Here is a 26,230-nt window from a genome sequence, read left to right on the forward strand (position 1 = left end):
TTGTGCGGAATCACTGGAGATGAGTGAAAATTTGTCTGGGCCGATATTCGAACGCAGGAGCTCCTAAGCAGGTGCGTTAACCACTGCGTCATCTGGGACACAGTGTTATCGCACCTAGCTTTGGGTTTATTGCTCAATGTTTAATATTATAACACCTGTGGACAACCTGGCGATGTTTTTATGTTACAGTGTTTCAGCAAAGGTATTTGGGGCACTAATCCCGAAATACTACCTGGCGTCCCTGTTTGGACAAATAGTTTCAGCAACTCGACGTCGAAAGTAAGGAAGCAAGTTAAAAGTCCCTTCGGCTTCATTACAGACAGAGCATAAACTCGGTGTGGACAATGATATGGCAGGAGGACGGCTGTGTCCATCTGCCATTATAGATTTTATGTGACCGTGCCAGACAATAAACCATTTTAAACAAAGCAGACGTCTCTCTGTCGAGTGGGTTTCGTTTTGCACGGACTGCTGGTGCGCAGAGCTGCTGTGGCGCTGACAGACGAGGTATTCGCATAGAGTGACGCCAGCCGCACCCAGGGGCACTTTCTCTGCCAGCGCCACGGTCTGGTCCGGAATGCCTGCCCTAACCTGAAGCTAAGTAATGCCGATAAACTTGGCCGTCCGTATGTGAAGCAATAGGCCCGGCTCTAAAAACATCGTCTTTGACGAGGCGCTAAAAACTTAATGTCGCTGTCGAAAGTGATGCAAGAGCCTCGTCTTTGATGAGGCATTAAAAACTAAATATTGACATCCGAAGTGAAGCAATAGATACGGCTCCAAACGTCGTCTTTGATGTGACGTTAAAAACTCAATTCTTTCGTTTTCTCAGTAGTTCACTCCGCATCTGAAGAATGCGGCCGTTTGATACGCCCACATATTATGTCAGATTGGAATGCGCCTTGAGCACAACAGATTGAGGTCTCGGCTACAATTTAAAACGCTGGGAAAGCACACATAAATTAATAACGTTTCAACATAATTCTCTTCACTATAAGTCCAGAATTTTAGTGATGTGCCATCTAGCGCGATGCCAACCGAAACTTTGTAACTCCTGGGCTGCTTTAAGAAAAAAGAAAAAGAAAAGTTGATGACGACCTAAGTTATGGTCTATAGCAAGGGTTCCCAGACTTCTGTCACTGCCTACCGTTTGACGTTTTTAGAAATTTGAGTGTACCACTTTATATCTTATTCACTTTCTAATGAACCCTGAGATGGGGGTGGAAAGGGGGGGGGGGGAAATACCGAAAGTTTGAGCGACGACTGCTGCAGGGGTAAGAACGATACGGGGGCGCGGGGGGGGGGGGGGGGGGGAGTGGGACAATTTGCGCCACTTTGCTCAGTAATGAAAAACACATACAGTTCGGTTGTGTGGCCATCCTCCGCAAGCATATAAATACTTGTTACTAAAGTAATTAGCAGCAGGAAAAGGCAGTTTCATTTGCAAAACAAGTACATACAGTTCCTGCATCGTTCCGATCACCTACTGTATATGGTGGAAATGTCCCACATACCAGTGATAAGGTTTTGTGGAAGCACATCTTCACATATGGTAATTATTTGTAGCTAATAATATTAAGGTAAATTAAGCCGTTTCTGATACAAATATTAATCTAGTAAGAAAGGAATTAGATTTAAAACATTTATTAAATTTTTATTTCCCAAATAGTATAAACCTCTGGTGCAAGAGAGTGCCGGCTTGGGTGGCCGAGCGGTTCTAGGCGCTACAGTCTGGAACCGCGAGATCGCTACGGTCGCAGGTTCGAATCCTGCCTCGGGCATGAATGTGTGGATGTCCTTAAGTTAGTTAGGTTTCAATAGTTCTAAGTCTAGGGAACTGATGACCTCAGATGTTAAGTCCCATAGTGCTCAGAGCCATTTGAACCTTTTTTTGCAAGAGAGTAATAAACAGAACATGGAGCACAGTAAATTAGAGACAAAAAAGCAAAACAATTCAAAAGCAAAACACAGATCGATTGTAAACCACACTTGAAAATATAAGTAATAAAATTTAGGTTCTGATGACTATCGTTGATCTGTGCTTAAAAGTCTGGCCCGACTGAGCTCAGTTTAAGTCTCAAGTGTTCTTCAACACTAAATCTGCTTCTGTATTTACTTTTAATGTAGAAAAACTCAGAAAACCCACTTTCACACATCAAAGCGGTAGCAAACGGTACGAAAAATTGGACTGCTTATTTGAAAAGAGAAGGGTATTCTGTTTTTGTTCCCATCCAAAAAGAAAGCAGAGTTTTCTTTTTGAAATCATATTCTACGGAATTGTTATTAGTGGTATCGATGAAACTTTGTTTCGTGATTGCTTGTTTTTCGGTTACTTTTTCTGAAAATAGGTTTCTCATCGTGTCGTATATTGAGTAATGTTCCGGAAAGTACTAAATGTTTATTAATATAATACTTTTATCGCTCCGTTTTCACACTATCATTTTACTTTAAAAATAAAGTAACGTAGGAGAATAATTTTACTTACATCATTACGTGTTTTGTTTATGTATACGCGTACCACCCGAAACGCTCTTGGGTACCACCAGTGGAACACGTACAATCTTCACGGGACACTTGCTCTATAGCGCCTCGGCTCGTCTTCTCCGAGAACATCTTTAACAGCTGTGAAAGGCTGATGCAACACTGTCTCTCTCACAGACTCCGAGAAAATGCTTTTCACTGAGGTGTGCGTAAGGTTGTCAGTTACCGCCAATAGACGGGAACCGAGCTCATCTGAATACGGACAATGTGTGTCGATCATGACTGTAAGTGCTGCAGGCTCAAGCATGCACACAACAGAAAGCTCCTGAAATGAGAAACGATTAGCAGCAGGCGGTGCTAGCAAAGAAGACCGGAGCGGCTAATTTTCTTGCCTCACATTTTGCACTGTTGCTGTTCCTACTTCTTATTAGTATTCCTTCAGTCGTCTCGTTGGTTTTTGTCACGTTGACCGATTTATGCATACAGGGTACCCCCAAACGTTTTGGGTCAAATTTGTGCAAACGCTAGAGGAGAGCAGGCCGCTATGACCGAGCGGTTCTACGCGCTTCAGTCTGGAACCGCACTTCTGCTAAGGTCGCAGGTTAGAATCCTGCCTCAGGCAGGCAGGTTTAAGTAGTTCTAAGTCTAGGGGACTGATGACCTCAGATGTTAAGTCCCATAGTGCTTAGAGCCATTGGACGATTTGAAGCTAGAGGAGACTGAATGTGATAAATGGCGAAAGAAAAAAAGAGTAGTAGGAGAATATAGATTAGAGGAAAGGAATGAAAGAGGGAACACCATGGTAGATTATTGTACTGAGCATAATTTAATCACTTCGACACTTCTTTTAAGGATCATTAACGAAGAGTGTATACTTGGACGTTTTTAGATAAGTTACATAATGGGAACACAAATATCTTTTGCACTGCAAGGATTTCAAGGAAGAAATGTGGTCTCTGACCATGATTTACTGATTAGAAACTGCAGATTAAAACTGAAGAAATTGCAGACATGGGTAAATAAAAAGAATCAGTACTTGTTGAGAGTTTCAAATTTAGCATTAGACACTCACTGACTGAAACAGGAAAAAGGAATTCCACAGAGGATGAATGGCTGTCTTTGAGAGGTGAAATAATGAAGGCAGCAGAGGACAAATGTGCAGAAAAACAAGGCCCAATCTAAATCCTAGGATTACAGGTGAGATACTGGACTGACGAAATGAGAAAATATAAGAACGCCGTAAATGAAGCAGGCGAAAGGGAATACAGATGCCTAAAATTTTAGATTGACAGAAGGTGCAAAATGGCTAAGCAGGCATAGGTAGAGAAGTGTGCATGATAAGGGAAAAGAAACTGCTGTCTATGGGAGAATTAAAGGGAGCTTTGGAGAAATACCTGTAAGTAGTGGCATGAATACAAGAGCTCTGATGGCATGCCAGTACTGGGCAGGTAAAGCTGGAGAGGGTAATTTGGACTGTACATGGGAAATGAATATACTGTCATAGAGATGTAAGAAGAAGCTAATGCAGATGAGATGAAAAATATGAAACTGCTAGAAGAATCTGTCAAAGCACTGAAAGACCTAAGCCGAAACAAGGCTCCTGGGACAGAGTATGTGCTCTCAGGATTATTGAGATCCTTGGCAGAGCCAGCATTGCAAGCCTGCACCTGGTGTGGAAGTTATGAGACAGCCAAAGTACTCTCGACGTGAAGAGTAATCAACTGCAAAAATAAGTAAGTGCTGATGGATGTGAATATAACAGAACTATAATTTTAGTTATATGAGGTGCTTAAGAAAAGTAATGACACTGACAACACTGCGAGCCATTTGGCAACGCTGTGTTGTTCTGCTTGTGTAGACTATTGCGTTCATCCCTCCCGGATGCTCAGCCGAGTTTCAGCTCCGTACAGCCATAACGTGCTTTTTGACAGCGCCATCACTGAAGTTGTGTTTTTGTAAAGTTTTACGAAAATGGAACAGCAGAATTTAGTGAAACGTTATGCCACCAAGTTCTGTGTTAAAGTTGGGAAATCCGCGAGTGTGACCTTTGAAAAGTTGAAACAGGTCTATAGGGAACTTTCCTTATCGAGAACGTAAGTTTTTCGCTGGAACAGCTCATTTTTGGAAGGGCGAGAAAACGTCAAAAGAGTGCGTGCTCTTGTGAGATCAGACCGACATTTAACAGTAAGGATGATGGGTGACCAGTGAAACTTAAACACTTTCACCAAACATCAAAATTTTACCGAAGTTTTGTACATACGGAAGGTTTGTACCAACATGATGCCGAAAAATCTCACAGCTGAGTAGGAGGACAATCGATATATTTTATCTTAAAGGGCGTTTCTATTGTTCGACAGCCTCCCTTTTCACCTCATCTCAGTCCCCTTGTGGCTGTTTTCTTCCTCCGAAATTCCCATTTTGGGACTCTGGAGAACATTCGAAAGAATGTGATCGACATGTTAAAAGGTCCTACCAGTTGAAGCCTTACAACACTGCTTTCAAGACTGGGAACTTCTTTAAAGGAGACAACGTTGTTATTTGAGAAAAATAAATACTTCGGTGGACAAAAGATCAGTCTCACTACTTTTCTTGTATAGCTCGTACCTGCAAATAGTGAAAGAAATTATTCACAGAATACGAAAAAACCAACAGTAGCTGACCTAGGGAGTGAGAAGCTTGATTCTGGAGAAATGTAAGAACTCGCGAGGCGGAAAAAATAAGTCGGGAAAAACGTGGACAAAAGAAAGAAGATGGAGTACTGGAAAAAAAGCTGAATTTGTTACGTCGTACTAGTTGGTCAAAATGATGGAATTACAACAATAATAATATAATGTAATAATAAAAGAAAACCTCTTGCAGATTTGAAGGCCTATGCGGACACGACTGCTGTGTTACCTATTTGTCTGTGGCGTCATTGGGCATCATTATTAGAAAGCCATGTGGCACATCATTCTCCTGATCGCTAATGTCTGCCCCATGAGATGAAAGTCGATACTGCTCGTTCGAATATCTCCCTGATGGTCCTCAATCAGACTGAGTGCATCCCGTTCCAGTTCTTCCACTAGAAGCATATTAATATTACAGGAAATATCATCCAGGTCGTCTCCGTGGCTGTCAGGTAATGCTGACCAATCAATGAAGTAGGCGGGTGATTCGTAACGCCCTTTCCAGCTGAGAAAGCTGTTAACATCAGTGATGGGTCGAGCACAGTACTGCTTATAATAATGAAAATAAAAGATACATGTTAACACACAGGATACCTATTACATACCAATGTTTTCCGTTATTTCCCAAAATCGCTTTAAGAGCACGGCCCATGTATATCTCTATCCAATCCGAACCTGTCCTTCAATGCCGTCATCGTCGACTGATCCTAAAGTCTATTCTTTCCTTTTCTTTCCGTAGCTTATTCCTGGACAGAACAAGGACTTCGTCATTCTTCGTGATGGTTGTTTCTAACTTTTTTCCCCCTGCAGACACTTACGTCGTTATCGGGCAAAAGAAATTTGTCGTTAGCGTTTAACCTCTCTGCAGTCGCGAGGCCATTAGAGACGGAACTCTCCGGTACAAACAGAAAGCGTCGATAGGGGAAAACCTGGGTGCTGAATTGCGTGTATTCCAGCAAATGCGTGAAGTTGCTCAGAAAACGAAGCAGAAGACTTCGGAGCAGCACAGTATCACTAGAGTCTGGTCTATTTCTTTCGTCCTTTGGTGCAGTTAGTGTCGCAAACTTTTCCTCGAAGTATCCGTACGTCTACCGATCTGCTGCAATTCTAACGGAAACCAGTAACTTGGCTTGGACGGCGAATGTTCACCTAAGCCAAATGTATCGTCAAGAGTGTGTCAGGGGGATTGTAGCAGGACTGCTGTTTTTCTCTATAAACATAAACAATGTGTGCTCTAAATGTGTAAAAAAGGTAAGTTAATGCAGATGATCAGGAAAAATCGATGCTGTTATGTTCGAATACAGAATCAGTGCTGTGTTGCTGTACGCAGCCACGTCAATTGAATATCTAGGCCTAACCTTGCGAAGCGACATGAAATGGAACGATGACGTAAGATCGGTTGTAGGGAGGGCGAAAGTTCGACTTTGATTTATTGGGAAAATTCTAGGAATTCGATAAAGAAGACGGTGTTCACAACACGTGTACGACAAATTCCTGAAAACTGCTCGAACGTCTGTGATCCCCGCCAGTTATGATCAAAGGAAGATATCGCAGTAGTTCAGACGCGTGCTTGATTTGTTATCGGTAGGTTCGATCAACACCAGAGTATTACGTATGTGCTCTATGAACTCAAATGAGAATCCCTGGGTGGAAGAAGACGCTTTTTGCGAAACATTTTTGAGAAAGTTTAGAGAACCGGTATTTGCAACTGAATGCGGAACCATCCCACCGCTTTCTCTCATCTTCAGTAACATGTCTTGATCACTGGCAAGATTTTTGATATAGTTCGTGTGTTACTGCTTTTTATTTTACCTGAAAAATTAATGCTTAACACTCTTTAGTAGGAAGATATTTCTCCTTCAACCCCTCACCCCACCCCCACCCGATAATGATCTGTTAATATTTAGCACCACTGTCAAACTTTGAACTTTGGTTCATTTTCAAGCGCGCAATTCGATGTGGACACATCCTGCTAGAAAGTGTGCGCCAAAAGTCACACGACATTTGTTTTGATTCATCAGTATTCTGACCGGTTTGATGCGGCTCGCCACGCATTTCTCTCCTGCGCCTACCTCTTCATCTTAACTGACATTTGCTGCCTGCGTTCCTCAGTTATTTCTTAGATATATTCAAATACCAGTCTTCTAAGTTTTTACCCTCTACAGCTGCCACGAGTGCGATGTACGTTATTTTCTGATGTCGTATCACATCTTTGATCAACATGCCCTACTTCAGTCTGTCTGTTCCTATCTTCGCCGATGCGGCTGTAAACCTCATTCCTTATCAGTCCATCAAATTCTCAACATTCTTCTGTAGCACCACATCTCACAAGTTTCGATTCTCTTCTACCCCGTTTTCCCACTGCTCATGATTCACAACCATACAATGCTACGCTCCAAAAGTATATTCGCAGAAGTTTCTTTGTTAAATGGGGGCCTATATTTGAAATCAGTAGACTTCTCTTGGACATGAATGCCTTCTTTTTCTGTGCTAATATGCTTCGTATGTCCTCGTTGCTTCGTTAGTTAGAAGAATTTCTTAACTACTCCGTGATCACCAATTCTCGCTATTCTCAGTTCTGATATTTTTCATTACTTTTGTCGTTCTCTTGTTTATTCTCATTCCATATCCGGTACTCATTAAATGATTCGTTCCATTCAACGTATCATGTAATTCTTCTTCACTTTCACTGAGGATAGCAATGCCATCAGCGAATCTCGCCACTGATAGCGTTTCACCGGTAATTTAAATTCCACACTTGAACCTTTCTTTTATTTACTTCGATTTATAGATTTAACAACAGGGGCGGAAAACTGCAGCTCTGTGTAACCCCCTTTTTAAACTAAGCATTTCATTTTTTGTCTGGCAGTATTATTGTCCCCCCTTGGTTCTTGAACATATTGTATATTACCCGCCTTTCCCTATAGATTACTCCTAGTTTTCTCATAATGTCCAACACCTTGCACCATTTCACACTGTCGAGCACTTTTTATAGGTCACAGGTCCTAACCCTGTGTCTTAATTTCTATTGAGTCTCGTTTCCATTATCATGCGCGACGTCAAAACTGCTTCTCTGGTGGCTTTGTAAGTAGGCTGTTTAGGTTTTTTTATTGGTAACGCCGCCGCCACGTAGCGATCTGTATGAAAATCACTGGCTGTGCCGTGTGCAGACTGTGGCTGGTTGGCATTGTTGTAATACTCGCCATTGTAGTGTTGGGCAGCGGCAGCTGGATGCTAACAGCGCGTAGCGTTGCGCAGTTGGAGGTGAGCCGCCAGCAGTGTTGGACGTGGGGAGAGAGATGGCGGAGTTTTGAAATTTGTAAGAATTGGTGTCATGAACTGCTATATATATTATGACTAGTGAGGTAAATACATTGTTTGTTCTCTATTAAAATCTTTCATTTGCTAACTATGCCTATCAGTAGTTAGTGCCTTCAGTAGTTTGAATCTTTTATTTAGCTGGCAGTAGTGGCGCTCGCTGTATTGCAGTAGCTTGAGTAACGAAGATTTTTGTGAGGTAAGTGATTTGTGAAACGTATAAGTTAATGCTAGTCAGGACCATTCTTTTGTAGGTATTATTGAAAGTCAGATTGCGTTGCGCTAAAGATATTGTGTGTCAGTTTAAGCACAGTCGTGTATAATTGTTCAAAGAGGACGTTTCAGCTTTACTGGAGCCAAACTGACCGTCCTCCAACAGATCCTCAATTTTATTTTCCTCTCTTCTGTATATTATTCTTGTCAGTAACTTCGAGGCATGGACTGTTAATCTGATTGTGCATAGTTCCTGCACTTATCTGCCATTGTTATTTTCGGTATGCGTGGATGATATTTTCCGAATGTCTCCAGTTTCACCAATTTAGAATAGTTACGTGGTTAGCACTTCCTCCAATGATTTTAGAAATTCTGATGGAATATTATATCCTCTGTCCTATTTGATCTCAACTCTTTTTTTTTTTTTTTTTAATCTGACTCTGATACTGGATTCCGTACGTCCGTCACATCGACTCCAATATCTTTTTCTATCCCATCAGACAAATCTATCCTCTCTCTCCTCTGTGTTTAACAGCGGAATTCCTATTGCACTCTCAATGTTACCACCCTTGCTTTGAATTTCACCGACATACCATGGAAATTTACGTGTTTGGTATTTGAGTGTTTCCCTAACCGCCAAACTATTAGGATGTATATACGGCGATCGGTCGACTATCGCGTGGTCCTCAGGGTCTGATCGCGGTGTTTCCTTTTTTTTTTTTTTTTTTTTTGTAATAGCTGATATGAACGGGAAGTTATGATGGACTGATCACCCACAATCATTGATTTGTGAAGAAATCTCAGACAAATGAATATACAATAAGTGGAGCACCTACACTTCCGTTATGCCCATTGACGACCTTGTTATGTGTAAATGTCCTTGGCATGGGGCTTTAGATAATTATTTAGTAGGAAGACGTGTGCTCATCAGTGTATGCACTTAAAAAAGGTAAAGCTCGAAACTGACCAGTCGTGCTAAACGAGGGATCTTATATAACCAGTCAACCTTGTCAAAGGTAAATATTTCTTTATTTAGCGTGACTGTGATGTCCACATGGAAGAAACCATTTCTTGAGAGGCCCTCACACGTTCAATAATATTGTTGGCCCATCAGTACACTGAGCGTCTGAGGGCGCGTATTGACGTTTTGTAATTGCTAGAATAATGATGAACGGTATTGATGGTCCCAAAAATATTGTCAGTATTGTCAATATGTAGTCAACAGTGAAGTGGAGAACTGATGGTTTGACAATACTCACCATTCTGATGTTGACAGGACGTCATGAGCCAGCACACGGCTCAGTGTGTAGTGTTTAGTTCAGTTCGTCTTTGTGCATTTCATTCCACAGATTCATTTTTTCAAGTACTCTTTTAACGGAAGTTTCAATAGAACTATCGGTGGGCATTCGTTGTTTTCGCCAATTTACGGTGGTCAGTGAAGGATTCACTATGGCATTGCTTTCTTTAATAATTAAAAGACATAAGAGGACTCTTACCTTATCGAATTACACAGCAGTCTAGAGAGCACATCGAAAAGTGCGTTATATATACGCAATGACAAGTAGGACGTCTGCAAAATATACGTCTGTTTCAGCAAAACCTCACAAAACGTATTAAAATTATGTGAATTACCTGATTATACCATTATGATTACTTCATAGACTTCAATAACAATTTTGCTATTATTTTGTTTGCTGATATTACAGTCCTAACATTAATGCATTAGAATCACATGCCTGTTGCCAGAAACCTCAAAGACACCTAATCTCTCTTCGAGTGCGGTTGCCTCTCTCATTAATGTATTTTGCCTCTTGATTTTATCTCATATCGACATCAATAACCTGTTGTTAGAAGTTTCGACTCATCCGAAAGTAGTTTATGAAACCATTCGGGCCCGTGATTGTAATTCTAGCCAGTAAATTAACATATGGCGTCGCGCCTTTTTTGAACCATTCTCGGACCCATTTCCGTTTTTTTCACTTTCTTTTGGGTGTTCCACATCTTGACCTTGTAAATTCGGTTTGAGAACTGACAATATTATTGACGGTGTGAGAGTCGCCTCAGTATATTGAAGATTTGACGAAATAGATTGTCAGTAAATACTGAATGTGTGCAGGACCCTTCAAGTAGCTTTCCAGACCCGTCTAATTCCCTCTTTTCGTTTTTGTCTTCTTTTTTTTTTTGCATGAGCAACTTCTCACTTCCCTGTGCCATTCAGCGCTATACTTTCATAAACTTCTTCCTTAATTCTCTATAATAATAACGAAGCGTGTATTCGACAGATAGGAAAAGTTCTCCACATGCTATGTGGAGAACTGAACAGACAACTGTATGGCAGAGAAACGTGGACGACAAAGAAGTACGGTGAAAAAAGGTCGGAGGAGAATGGAACGGACAAACCAGAAAAGAAGCGTTAAGAATGAAGAGGTTTTGAAAAGTGATTAATTTCTGGCCCTTTTCCAAGTAATATTAAAAATTTTCTGTTCAGCGCAATAAAACATTTTTACATACTTAATGGAAATTTTTTCAAAATAAGTAGTAAAAACGGATGATCTCCATTCAAAATGGTTACTAGAACTCAACTTTTTTAACTATAAATGGTGATAAATATCAAAAGGGAAGGGCAGAGCTTATGTGAGAAATATGAAACAAAGATATATAAAACCTATAACAAAGAATTTCTTTGTTAAAATGGTTCCTGTAAGACTGATGAGTCACGTGCTTGGGCTTCAGTACAAAAAAAAAAAAAAAGAACGCAGAAAGTGCTTGTGGGATATTCGTTAATTGCCTCCTGCTCTATTTCTGATGCCTTCACAAGCATCGTTTAGACGAATGAAACATTGATAAAAAGGCATGCTTCCATTCAATTTACACGTGAAAAGTGCATTATTTACTGTCAGAATATAGCGTTTTTGGTCATCGACACGTTTTTATACTGAAATCTGAGACTACACTAGAATTCATTCCGTAACACCAAATTATAGCTGAATTTAGTGGCATGCGGCGTGGCCGTTCCATTTAACACTTACTTTTAGCCAGAAGGCCAATGTCGCCGGCCGACCGTGGCATTGCAATCTATTCTTTCCGCCCTTTCACTCGCCTTTTGTATTTTGCTCGTAAAGAGTTACATAATTGAATCAGACACCTGATGCTTAACAAAAACAGTCGAAAAGCACAGGATGCTTAATCATGTGGGTGTTTTTCGCTGCCGATCGTTGTCCGAAGCACCATTATTGTGTTTCCTTTCATTACTTGATGTTTAAAGCATCTTGGTACACTTCACTGAACAAAATTAATAAGCAATGTAATGGAAACTGTATATAGAATACACAAAAGAAACATATAAATATCATTTTTCTCTGTGTATTTCACACATTAACGTCGTCCACTTGTAATTTTTTTATTGCTTTTGTACTAAATTGAGCTGCGTTTGAGAGTACAAACACATTTGCAAGCGAAGTTGATCCATTGTTATAAAAGAGTATAATGTATCACAGCCGCGCGGGATTAGCCGAGCGGTCTTAAGCGCTAAAGTCAAGGACTGTGCTGCTCGTCCCGGTGGAGGTTCGAGTCCTCCCTCGGGCGTGGGTATGTGTGTTTGTCCATAGGATAATTTAGGTTAAGTAGTGTGTAAGCGTAGGGACTGATGACCTTAGGAGTTAAGTCCATAAGATTTGACACACACAATTTCTTGTATCACAGTTTCCGAATGATAGGATGGACCTATCACAAGGGAACTGGCGGATTATTTCTTTTCTAAGATCTTCGTCGTAAAGCGGGAAAAGAAGATAATCGAAGCGTTTGAAATGTGGTGTTACGGTAGCATGCTGAAAATCAGCTAACTGATCAAAAATGAAGAGGTTCTCCCTAGAATCGGCAAGGAACGGAATATGTGGAAGATAGTGACTAGAAGAAGGAACAGGATGACAAGGTTCGTTAAAACTTTGCTATAAGATTGCAATGACTTCAGAAATCTGCAATTTTCATTCACCGAATATTAAGGGTTTGTCTTAAAAACACGTATAAGCACTAAATTATTAGGAGTAAATTTAATTATGAGTCTTGTAATCAGAGGAAAGAGTAAAAGTTCATATATCCGCAGCAGGGCTGCAATATGTGTCTAGTTACGTTTTAGTCTGTGATGTCCTTCTGGGGTATTTTCAGTATATCTCCATAACACTGCCTGGAACATATTTCATAGGCCTGTTACTATCTCATTATGTTTTATTGAATCACGTCTCTAGTACACTGGTCCAACGTGGCAAGAACAAATGTTTTGTTATTCTCAAATGTAAGTAGAAAGAGTCCGTTTCAAGGCGATTAATTAGATGAAAAGTGGTCACCAAGTAAGTTAAATCCGAACAACTAGCATGAATAAAAACACTACTTTTGATTTACGTTTCATTCCCTTTCCTTGAGATTCCCTGCAGATTCTATTTTTATTTTAGAAATTCGCCTACTGTCTGCAAAAATCTAAAATTTCGACAGTCTTCCGCACGTGGGCTGGGAATCTGTTTGTTCCTACCACAGTAGTCCCCTGCTAAACAGCCTTCTCTCCATGAGAAGGGTAACTTTTTTTTCAACCTACGATAGGTCGCATAATTAAAACCACAGTGAAAATACGAAAAAGATTCACGCAGATCCGTTGCGGTGTCTCTACTATGCCCATCGATCGCATCACATCACACCATTCAATTCAGAGCCCACAGTGAGTACGTAAAGATGCTTAGAAGAATAGAGACTCCAACCAAGAGTGAAGTGCCTGCTGAGGATTTCCGCCTGATCTCGTCGAGCTCACATAACGCAACTGTCATGCGTTTCCGTCTTCATGACAATGCCCAGCCACTCATTGCTGGTGCAGCAACAACACTGCTGCACCGTTTTCGATGGAAAGTGTTCGACCACCCACCCTATGGTTGCTCCGTCTGATGTTCGTCTTTTCGGTTAAATGAACCGCTGGCCATAAGGACTGAATTTTGGCACAGACAATGACCTGCAAACAGCATAGGAACTGACGGCAAAGTACAGGCGGCTACCTTCTATCACGAGGATATTGGAAAGTTAGTACCATGCTATAACAAATGCCTAAGTCGGATGCCGATTGTGTGGAGAAGTAGCTGGAAGGTGTAGCTAAATTATGCAAACAAAACATAATTGGCTTTAACAGTGGTTTCCATTTCGGAGCTCAAAAAAAAAATGTAGCCCTCTTATATGTTAAATAAGAATATTAGGTACATATGTAATGATGAATACATGATATAAACAACATCGGGCTGTGAAGTATGCCAGATATTGAGCTATGCGCAATTATTCGAATCGGAATGGAGTGTTATTTAAGAGCAGCAATTTGAAATATGAAGATATGTCTTTCTTACAAGATATCGAGACTGTGGAGCACAGTTCAGACAAGGATGAAAATATTGTTAGCTCCTTGTATTAACATCAACTACTGGAGTGAGACGACATTACTGTAATATGAAGAAATTTACCCCTGAAGAATGACAAACAATAATAAACGACTTTTATCAAATTGGGAAGGATCCATTTTAGAAGTGATTCAGTCGAGGACGTTTTGTATAAGTGCTTTCCGTCAGATGAAAAGATTTTGATAGCAGAGTGTAAACCCCTTTCTCTACTTCTTTGAGTAATTCACTCAGTGGGATGACTGAAAGAGATTTGTTGCATCAGATGGCAATTAAACTGAACCATATGCCTAAGTCAACCTGCCCTCTGGATCCTATATTTACTCATTTATACATTTATTTCATGTGGCAAGGTTAGAGCCTTCAGGCTCTCTAATACATATAAATATAGATACTCGTGAGCAAACATTAGAATTTGTATCGTCTTTGATCAAAATATAATAATAATAATGGAAATGTGTATATAAATGAAGATGCGGAGTTGAAAAAATCTCATACTTACTAACATTAAGCAATTTTCTTATTACGCTCTTGCCCTATGTGTGTAGTGACATCTAACAGATACATATGACAACAGTACGGAAGAAATCAATGTAGGAAAGAAGTGACTATTCATAGGTACAGGGATAAATAATTAATAGGTTCAAATCAAATGGCTCTGAGCACTATGGGACTTAACTTCTAATGTCATCAGTCCCCTAGAACTTAGAACTACTTAAACCTAACTAACCTAAGGACATCACACACATCCATGCCCGAGGCAGGATGCGAACCTGCGACCGTAGCGGCCGCGCGGTTCCAGACTGAAGCGTCTAGAACCGCTCGGCCACACTAGACGGCTAATTAATAGGACAAGATTAGCAGATGAAACTGCAAAGAAGAAAACACAAATAGAAAGGGAGGTGACAGAGATACTACAGAAAGAGAACAGCTGGGACGTACCTAAAAGGAAGCTACGCTGATGATAAAATCTAAGACTTTAGTCTCCTCTTGAATGCTGGGTTGTTATGGATAAGACGCAGGTGACAGGATGATTTGTTTCATAGTTGCATTGACGATATGGAAAAGGAAATGGAGAAGGGTACAGTGTTGTTCAAAGGTGCCAAGATTCTGGACATATCCCATGTGATATTACAGTTACGGAGTGACAATAGATATTTTGTATGTGAGAAGAGGTGTTGAGGACATGAGGGAGTAATAAACCGGGGGCGTAAGCAGAGCATACGAACATCAGATCGCCAGTCACTCTATTCGGTCACATCAAACTTATCTGACTACAGGAAGGACTCATTATGATCAAACAACCGAATGTTGCACACCTACCTTACGCAAGCGTTCGTCGTTAGCTAGAGTCGTCTGGAGTTTTCACTGTTCGTGCTGTATTGAACTGCATCACGGTAGTAACAGACTTCGCAAGAATAAAACCGGTCGGCTGTTTTCATCCTTCATAAAAAAATTAATTGAAACTAGGAGTATTTTTTCCTTGATTTGAGGTGAAAACATTTTACGAATTTTTTTGATTGCAGAAGAAAAATTTCCTTTATGCTGCATCTGTTTGTCATTCCCAATTTAGATGCACATTCAAAATTATGACAAGGTCTTTTACTGATTTTCCATTGTATTGGTCTAAAATTCGCTAGTATTAAACAAAGGTTATTTTTCTACTTGCAGAAAGTGTAAGTCCGTCATCAGCTTCTGTCAACCCGATATCGTTGACCCTGCTTCGCGACATAGCCGGTTTCTTGCAGCTATTTCCGGTACGGAATATATTAGCTATTTAGTTACCCCAGCACAAATTCTTCAAGATTTCCTTAGGTATATAACTTCTAGAAATGATCGCCTAAAAACTTACTTTGCCATGTGCTGCTAATGGCTGCACACATGTATCATTCCGCGACCTTCAGGCTCCTCAAAACTTCGATCCTACACAATTGTGCTTCTGAAAACTTTCAAGTACTGCTCCGTATCACGTGTCGACTCACTATATTTCAACATTATACTTCTGTTCGCGTTTCTTGGCCCTCTTGTCTCTCTTGAACTCTAGATACCGCCTAACTCGTTCCACCGTCACGAAAGACTCGTGCGGTCTACGTGGTATTCCCCGACCATTGTCGTGTAACTGCAGCTATCAGAATCTTCTTGATTCTAGAACATCAGGAATGTCTCAGCCACCGGTAATGCATTGCTAACGTCGATCATCACTTAGCAGAGGTATCAGTAATGGTATCCTTACCACAAAAATTCTTGGCAGACCGCATCGAACCAGTGAGAAATTGATGCCCTATAGAAAACAATTCTTTATACTTATATGTTTCACGTTTCCGAGTGACTGCCGTTTCGCTCTGTAGACTGTCGTTAGACGGCCTGTTGCAGGGGTCCTCCTCCAACCCCTCCGTCGTGATTTCCTGTGAAAGCTGGTCTCAGCTTCGAGACGTCCGGATACGCCTGTTACGAGTTCCGCAGATCCGCGCTTTATACTTCCGCGAAAGTAAAACAGAAGCCCGCACAGTCCACTCAAGCACTTTGCATGCTGTTTAGCGTTTCAAGACCATCAGTCGGGAATTAGCGAAACTTTCTCCTCGGTCGGCAAACATGCGCAAAGACGAACCAAGTGTGATGCAACAGGTAGACAATGCGCATCCATAAGAACTCATCTTTCATTCCAGTAAGTGCTGTTGCAGTGTACTGTTTTTGATCACTTCTGTATACAGGATATAACAAAAAGATGTGACCGAACAGTTAAAATAGGTGCAGATAGAGGAGAACAAAATATATTATATGGCGGCAGAAACGCTTTATTTCTGTATTAGAAAAGACTTACATTGGAACCTCATTCATCCGGATTTGGTGGAATTGTAGTTTATCAGAATTATCGAAAGTCCAAATGGTTCAAATGGCTCTGATCACTGTGGGACTTAACATCTGAGGTCATCAGTACCCTAGAACTTAGAACTACTTAAATCTAACTAACCTAAGGACATCACACACATACATGCCCGAGGCAGGATTCGAACCTGCGACGTAGCGGTCGAGCGGTTCCAGACAGAAGCGCCTAGAACCGCTCGGCCACAATGGCCGGCATTGAAAGTCCCTAAATCAGAAAATATCAAGGATTAAATGACACACACGGTGAACTTATTTTCACGCAAGCACACATATCATACACTATTTTCACATAGATGTTGATCAGTTATTGAACAAAAAGTAAAGGGAGTTTTATACACTCAAATAATCTTTATGATTCTTCTGAGCCAGATTCGTAACTCGTTTATAGGTAGCATGATCATGCGAACGTTTCACCAGCCATGGGTCGGCCGAAGGTCTATGCCATGAGAGCGTTCAGCAAGAACTTAAAACATCGTAGTGCCTGTATCCATAGCAACGCATGCAAGCGGACGCTTGACACTGAAAGGCTGCACAGAAAAACTGACTCTCCTGCTATATATAAACAAATCAGCATTTAACGATGCTCCGTATCAGACATAAGAATAATTTCTGTTAGAATATAGAATTTCCGTGTCTTCGCAACGTCTCCACGATATAATTCAGTCGTCTAAATAATGTACACTCATCATACAGATAACTCTTGATGATGGTGACGTACATATAAATCTGAAGTAGCAAGAAATGCGTGAAGTATGTATCCAAGTTAACTGATAATTAATTTCTGAATCCCGATACAAAAGCCAAACAACATTTGTTCATTTCAGGAAATTTTATTGAAAGTGTGAAACCATGGACCAGATGGAGAATGAGCTACTCAACGACGAGCACTTCGTTCAGTGAAATTGTGTGAAACGTGATAAAATTATCAATCAAAGATCAGCCGACATATTTTCAGTATCGCCATTAGAATTAGTGTCTTTTTCCTTCCAGGTGAAGTCCTGGAAACTGTCTGCTGGTTTTGGACTCCAGTGACCAACAACATGGCGAGAACCATCCTTGCAACCGCATTCTTCTCTTCGACGTAAGTACTGCCAAGCAGCATATATAATTATTTCCTGCTGTAATTTCACGTTTCAGTTCATGAGAAGTGGCTTCGTTTCGAAGACCCAGAAATTTCTTTGGGACATATTATGCTGCCTTCTCAACGGAAGAACTTCACTTGGCAATTGAAGTACAGGCCAAACTCCCTCACGGTCTGAATGAATGGATATTGTGATACGACAGGACTAAATGATAAAGATAATTTCTTCATAGGCGTCAAGGTCGCTTAACCTCTGCAAAATTGTAACCGTTGTTTCCCTAATCGGCCAGCTAGGGACAATAATAATCGTTAAGTAGCATTTTGGCTTAGCTTCTTTTCATCAACGCTCGGCGTTCACCTGTTCGTTTCGTGCCAGTTGGCCATTTGTCATCTCATAGTGTATTCAGAAGACATCTGTTCTAAGTAAGTCTCTGGCATGTACGTTTCTTATCCAGTGTATATACGCTTAAGATCTTTCTTGAAATTCACACTGTTTTTAATTTTGATTCTGAAGTGATCTTCGTTTGAGATTATCTTCTGCAGATCCTGTTTTTGTAGTCTGGGCCAAGATTATCCTGCAGTATTTTCATCTCTTTTCCTTCTAACTCAATAGGTAAAATTTATCCTCATAACGCAAGAAAGGTGCATTTGTGTACTGATACAAAATCATTTTATTTTGTGAATGTCCATGACGAAAGGGAGGATGGAGGAAGGGCGGCTGTGGATCGCTATTCCATATTCTTGACTCCTAACAGACACTTTACGTAGCGCGTTTGACTGGATCCTTTCTCTTAGGTAATCAGGATTGACTATTTAATATCTCGCTTCCCTTCAGTGTCGGTTATCTCTGATGCTGGACAATAATTCAGTCTTCTTCCGACTTTTCAAGGTATTTTTCTCCCCCATCTAAATAACTGTCTTTGATTTTTTGCTTCATGCGGCCAAGAGGGCGTATTGCAGTTTCAAACGGTGCTTCAAGACAGTCACTGTGTAGTAACTGAAAACAGTGAGAGTGCAAGCTTGTTAATAGAGAGGGAGGAACCCTCATTGAAGCGTGTAAATGTTATGAGATTGAAGCTTTCCATTCGAGTTTGCTATACCAATTCCTTGCCTTTTGTGCTCCTCACTGTCGGTGATACTTTCTGCGACAGCTTTTCTAACAGTTATTATCATCTTTTCTAAAGCTCCCCTCCAGACTCTCTTAAAATTGCAAGCTTTGGCACGTAATTGCCAGCCGGCCTTATTAGCTGAGCCCCAGACGTTATTTCGTAACGAGGCGATTCTAATAACCAGAAGGCAGTGCTTACCAGGAAGGGAAAGCAGTTTCGCGGAAATTCCCAACTCATCACAGTTCTTCACTCCGCAGCTCTGACAAACATATCACTATTACGCCTTCTTGCGCCTGAAACAACGGCCTGAGGATGCCGAGGTACTCAAGCCCACTATTGCCATCTGGTTCTATTTCCAGGCGGACAGCTTCCATTAATAGGGACTGAAGAAGCGAGTGAAACGTTTCAAAAAGTGATGAGAGGTGGACGGCGATTACACAGAACACTGAAGTAGGTTTGGAGGAAACTAAACAGCCACAACAACATTTTTCTAACGAGTACTTGGTAGCTTTGTGATTGCAGAGTATTAATCCTAAGCTTTGGAGTTCTGTCACTGGTCAGTCCCAAGATTTTTCTCTGTCATTTCTCTCACCTCTGCAAATGTTTATTAATGTTAAAGAAGCCGAGTTGCACCGTCTTTCGGAGTCCATCCGTCACTGTCTGGTTAAGTCAGCTGAGAGGACGGAAGGGCATGTCACCTCCAGCAGGACCATGTGTAGTAAAGCACTGTGCTGTTGAAACTGTGGATGTTCCGGCACCATCAAAGTATCGTTACCTGCTCACATGAGCAGTACTCAAATCGTCTTGCGATTATACTGTTATGAATACTCCAAAGTTATCGATACCTGCTCATATCGATACTGTTAATAATTTTTTATCCAAATCAAGTAGTGCCGAATATATATAATATCAGTTTAGCGCCCACTGTTTCACCCGCGTAGACTTTAAGGTCTGCACTGATTTTTTTTTCTTTTCCTTTCATCGATTTTGTATGTTCACAAATTAAAACACTCTATAAACTTTTCAAGCTAATTAAGGCCATAGAAGCATGGTCTTTTCCGAATGTTCTTCTGATGAAAAAGGGATTCTGGTAATTGCAGTCCATGGTTTTTCTTAATCATGCCTTTTGTGTTCTTGCGGTGATATTTCCAAAGAAACTTTCGTCCCGTAACACACATTTCTTCATATCTAACCGAGAGGTGAAATACCAAATTTCATAGATATAGCTTAAAATTTTTTTTTTCAATATAATGAATTAGTTGCTGTAATCTTACCCTCCCACACATCACTATTAAATTTCTGTCTCTGCACAAGCTTTGAAAGCTTCTAGAGGCGTAAGATATACAAAAGAAAAACTTTTTACTTATCTTCATTTTGCCTTCTTGTTTTTGGCTGCAGTTCTTGCGTCTAGAGGTAAATTCTTGAGACTGTAGTACTGATGTTGTAGGTTCCTGATGACTAAAAAATTGATGAAGCTCTTTCTGTTGCTTTGACTTTCTTTTATTTTATACCATTCTGTTATATCACACCGACTTTACAATTTAAACTTCAGAAAACTAATTACATTGTTGTTGACATGTTTAGAAAAATACTTACGTTTTCATCAGAGACATGCCCACTGCTACTTACATTCTGCGGTACTTGCAATATTCCAAAGAGTTTATAAATCAAAAGAGTTTACAAACCTTCCTGACTAAAGAAGGTTCTTTACTAAGTTAGATAATTATTTTATAAACGAGTCCAGAAATAAATTTAATAATTCGAATTAGATTCTGCAATTAATAATAGGAATTTTAAGTATGTTAGATATCTCGTAATTTCAAACATTTCTAAAAGAAGAGTAACTTTAACCTTAAGTACATATCGATTCTAACAAATTAATTTCTTTTTATACATTTTAGCTTGAAATGTAGTACATTGTATACAAAATCAGATGAAATTCTTTCAGTGAAACATCCGAGAATGTTAACTTATACGAGGTTCGGGATTAATCCTGGTATAGGCTACTTCTATTCCAAAAAAAGTAATGTTAGAAAAGGGTGTCCCATTACATTGCTCACAAATTTTCATCCTTTATTTCAGCCTCTTAGGGGTTGAATTTCCAAAGACACTCAACCGCGTATTTTTTTATTTATAACTGAGAAATCAAACATCAATTTTCATGGATGTAGCTGCAAAATGCTTTAGCAGTTCTTTAACAATGGTTTATTTTAAAAAAAAGTTCCACTCACTTTTCCACCTCCTTAGGGTTGAATTTTCCAAAAACAGTGAATCACACATGTTTGCATTTCCAGCACAGAAACAAAATACCAATTTTCTAAGATTTACCTTTAAAAATGCTTTTACAATCAAATATTTTTATAATACATTTCACCCCCATTTGACCCCGTTAGAAGTTGAATGACCAGAAGGAGGTAATGTGCACTTTTTTATTTCTAACAGAGAAGCAGAAAAGCCAAATACAAACTTTTGAAGACTTGCCTTCAAAAATGATTTCATAATGAAATATTTTCATAAAATCTTTCATCCCACATTTCACTCCCATAGGGATTGAATTTCCAGAAACTGTGAAACAAGTATTTTTCATTTCTAACCGAGAAGCCAAATTCAAATTTTCATAGATTTAGCTTTAAAAATACTTTCATAACAAAATAATTTCTTAAAACATTTCTTCAATTTAGGAGCACAATTTCCAAAAATAATGGAAATTGTATTTTTTTAATTTCTAACCGAGAAGTCAAATACCATCTTTCATAGATGAAGCTTTAAAATTCCTTAGCAGTTCTTTAATAATGGTTTATTAAAACATTTTCTCCCCTCATGGGGGTTAAATTTCCAAAAATGCTAAAACATCTATTTCTTTATTTCTGACAGAGAAACTAAATACCAATTTTCATAGGTCTAGCTCAAAACTTACTAAATAGTGAAATATATTCAAAAGAACTTTCACCCTCTGTCCCTCTCCCCCCTCCCCCCCTTAGGGGTCGAATGTCGATAAATCCCTTCTTAAGCGACGCCTTTAGTATAAGATCAACACAGTCTCCAAATTTCAAGTTTCTTTCCGTAGTGGTTTAGCTGGACAGTAAACAGTCAATCGGAACATTGTCTTCTCTATACAGGGTGAACATTAATAGAGCGGATAAACTGCAGGGTCGGATTGTTGACTGAAAATCGAGGAAAAAGGTCCGGCGAACATGTGTTCGGAAATGGACGGTGGGCGTGCAAAGACAAAAATCGTCCCGGAATACGCTACAGAATTGCATTTCATCCACGTCACAACAGATGTTCAAAGTGGTCTTCATGGTATTGCAGGTGGTAGGGATAGTAGCGTTTGTCATGAAGATAAACATAACCGTACTTTGGCTTCCATCGTGTTGGCGGGCCACTTGCCTGGAGCTTGCACTAGGATTCGTCTCAGTATCCTGTGGATCCCCTTCCTCCAAACCTGGTAAACGCACAGATTTTTAACTCCCTGCACGTTCGTCTGAAAGAACCCATGAACACAAACGCTTAAAAATGGATTGAAATGTTATGTGACGTGGTTGGTGTCTGTGACGGGTACTTGTTTTGGTATAACCGTGCTGCATCTCGACCGTTTCCACCTGCTTGACCATACACAATCTCGGCCTGTTCACGACTTGAATATCGGATCATTCTACTGCTTACAGTACGCTGCGTCAGTCACACAGCCTGCAAGACACAAAGACCACATGGCACATGGTCAGAAAAAAATGTTATTCGTTAGCTCCATCTACCGTGGCAACAATGCATCTCTGGATATTTTCCCTCCATTTCCCTCCCTGCAGTTTGTCCATTTTATTATTGTTCTCACTGTGCATAAACAGATTTTACTTGACTGATTATTTTAGTAGTCTAACAAAACACACCAAATACTTTTATTTCTTTTGTGATGATAATCCTCAAACAAAAAAAGTCAACCTTTGGGAGGTTTCCCAAAAAGAGTGCGTAGGAGACAACTTATTACTATTCTGAGTCGAAGTCGAACCAAGTTTTGAAAATAAATGTTGCAACGATGATGACATTGTTGAGCATTTTTGTGCTAACACGGAAAAATAAGTTTCATGTCTTGCCATTCTGCAGATGGGTGGCTCCTTAAAGATGTTACAGGATTTGATAAGTAACGAGCTACTTCATCAGGTCGGTGTGTTTTCTTTTTCTTTTTGCGGCCGTGCGATTGGTGTTTATGATGTTGCCAAAAGTCATACTCCTGTGTTACAGTAGTCGAAGCAACATCTTCCTCCGATTCATTTGAGCTACTTTTGAGGTTTTGTGTGGCTCACTCGCTTGCTGTTGGATCTTGAAAATGCAGGTTTTTAAATCTTGGGTCCAGTCCAATAGCAATGACTGCATGGCCGTATAGTTCAATAACTTTTATTCAGCTTTCTCAATAAAACCTCTTCGCATTATTTGAAAAAATGAGACTGGTGTGTTACTTTTAAGTTTTGTTGAAAAACATTAATCGTTGGCATAATCTTGAATACTGTAACATACTTTTGTTCAGACACTTCTCTTGTGAAGTATTCAAAAGCTGTAAAACTGTAAGTTGCTTGAGTGTTTCCAGCTCTACACCATATTACATGTAAGTACCTGAAACACTGTCATTTACAATTTCAGATATCCGTTTTCTCAAACGTAAGAAGCACTCCAACATGGAAAAGGCCGAATTCCACCTAGTTTTAACATCAGCAACAAGTTTCAGGAGTGAACCTTGAGGATTGTTGTTTCGCATTTGAATTTTTTTAAGTTGGCTGACTGCACAACTCTAGTTTTAATTCAATAAACTATTTATCTAACTTTGTATACAGCTGATTTAACGCCATATCATTTGGAAGCCTTTTTGACAACGAGATTTATAGTCTGCACATAAAACGACAAATGTTTCTCTTCAGCAATAGTTGCTATTATGGCTGCTAATATTGAACTGGCACCATATGTCGCCACGGTACGAATTATACGTCATCAAAACTATGCAGAAATGCTTTCGATATATATCCAGCTGTATGTCTTTCTTTTAATGCATCAGTAGCTAGGTGTAACATCCACATTTCGCCGTTTGGTAAAAAATTCGCCGTCGCTCCTAGAAAACATCTGTCTCTCATTGTTTCAGTCCAAATATGTAGTGTGAGACAAATATTGTCTTTCACGACATGGAATGAGCTTTAGCCACGCAAGCCTCATATTTTTGTTGAGTCATCTGTTTTAAATATTTTGCGCTAGACACTTTGAAAGTAGCTTCAGCTCCTTCATAAGATATAAGAAGCCTTTTGTTTCGGCGATGTTAAAAGACCGCACATCCTTATCGATAAAAAATACCAATGTCTAAACTTGTTTTTTATATTTTATATCTCCCTCTGAAATAAGTCCTCGTTCAAAAATAAAATAAAATTACAAGGTATATGTTAGGGTTAAGTACTGTGAATAATATGTTTATATTCGACGAACCTCGCTAAATCGATTCGATACAAATTATATTCGATATGGAGTGTCGAAAGAATTATTCGATCATAAAAGTACACGAAATCGAAAGAAAAGTATCTATAGTTACTTGCATTTACTTATATAGAAACATCCCTAGTTCAAGCCAACCTTAGGAATGACAATATCTTTACCTTCTAACGAATATATATATATAAACAGCTCTTGCATTTTGAATTCGCCTCTTGATATTCTAACACTAGCTTATGAAGGTATTTGCAAGGCGTTATTCATTAAAAAGTGACATGACTTGTGTCTGCATATATCTTTATTAAGTTAGTAAGCTTGCACGCGAATTTATAGACACACATGACAGCTGCCCTTGGCGGGTGCTAATTCACAGTATGTGAGTAAAGATCATTGTTACCAAGCCGGATTACTTGAACGAGAGAGGTCTGTACCTTCGGTCAAGAGCACCGGGAGAGCAAGAAAGTTGGCTAATCCGGCACCTGAAAATGATCCCCGGTCGAGTGTTATTACCCAATTAGCGTCGCCGCCAGCGTGTTTTGTCCCTCCGCGAGCAGTATGTGGGTCTCCGCTCAACCGTGGAGCCCGCCGAGTGACCGAAAGTGGTCCAGCGCCGTATCTCAACTGCTAGCCTACTTCCAGAAGGCGAGCGTCTCCAGCACAATGGAAACACCGCCGGGCCTCCTCCTATCTGCCGTGGAGGATCACTCGTGACGCCGTTAGCACACGTAGCTTTCAAGTCGAGACAACAATCTCATCATCCTTCAGACAATCCCTTATTACAATAGCTTGAAGTATATGGCAAAGGCCACCAGAGACGTTGACCGCATTATTTTATCCGGACGTTGAGAAAAAATCGCAGCTTCCACGACATTCTCTTGCATGCTTCGCACCCTTAGACTGCTTGCGATGCTCCTTTAATTGTCGCGCGGCTAAGGAGTGCTGATACACAGAGCTAATTAATCATTCTGAAATTGATTTCAGCATATAGCGGCAGGATATTACTGGAAGATCTTGGCCAGGCATGGGCAACCTTTCGTGACCCGTGTATCTGATTCAGATACTTATCACGGGCGTTCAGTCATTTTTCCTGCTGATTTAGATTGAAAAAAATGCGGAATTTGCTGTGAGACATCGTAGAATATTCCCGAGTCAGCCCCTATAGTTTCACACAAAGTTCCAGCAGACGGCAGCGCTATACGTAGCATTAAAAATGTCCTCTGTAACGGAGGTGCTTTCCAAGCACAGAGTTGAGTCTCTTTTGGCAGAAAACCGGAGCAACACAGATGTTCGTAGCTGCTAGCACAATGTCTGCGGACACCTGGCAGTGAACAAAAGCACGGCGAGTCATTGTGCGAGGCATCTGTCCGATCTTCTGCGTGCCGGCCGGCAGCACACAATTGTGACTACTGCAGTCTTGGAACGTGCGGACACTCTCATTCGAGGTGATCGACCGACGACAACCAGACATGTCGCAGCACAACAGCTGGTAGTGCTGACACACTTGTCCACCAGTTGAAGTACTCGAAGGTGCATGTCCGGACTTCGCACCTTCCGACTTCCATTTGTTTAGCTCAATGAAGGATGCGT

The 26,230-nt window shown here is 40.3% G+C and overlaps 1 protein-coding gene across 2 annotated transcripts in view; it reads left to right on the plus strand.

Annotated features, from left to right (window-relative positions):
* LOC126365864 (uncharacterized) overlaps window positions 1–26,230 on the plus strand; it is a 664,271-nt gene that overhangs the window by 183,894 nt on the left and 454,147 nt on the right. The window contains exons 1-2 of one of the 2 annotated variants that reach the window (XM_050008537.1): window positions 8,632–8,664; window positions 17,978–18,068. The gene's annotated coding sequence lies outside the window, so the exon portion shown is untranslated. Of the gene's footprint in view, window positions 1–8,631; window positions 8,665–17,977; window positions 18,069–26,230 lie in introns of those variants that run through there. The other variant, XM_050008536.1, reaches the window with a different exon arrangement.

Source organism: Schistocerca gregaria, chromosome 4 (assembly GCF_023897955.1).
Source record: "Schistocerca gregaria isolate iqSchGreg1 chromosome 4, iqSchGreg1.2, whole genome shotgun sequence".
Classification (NCBI taxonomy): domain Eukaryota; kingdom Metazoa; phylum Arthropoda; class Insecta; order Orthoptera; family Acrididae; genus Schistocerca; species Schistocerca gregaria.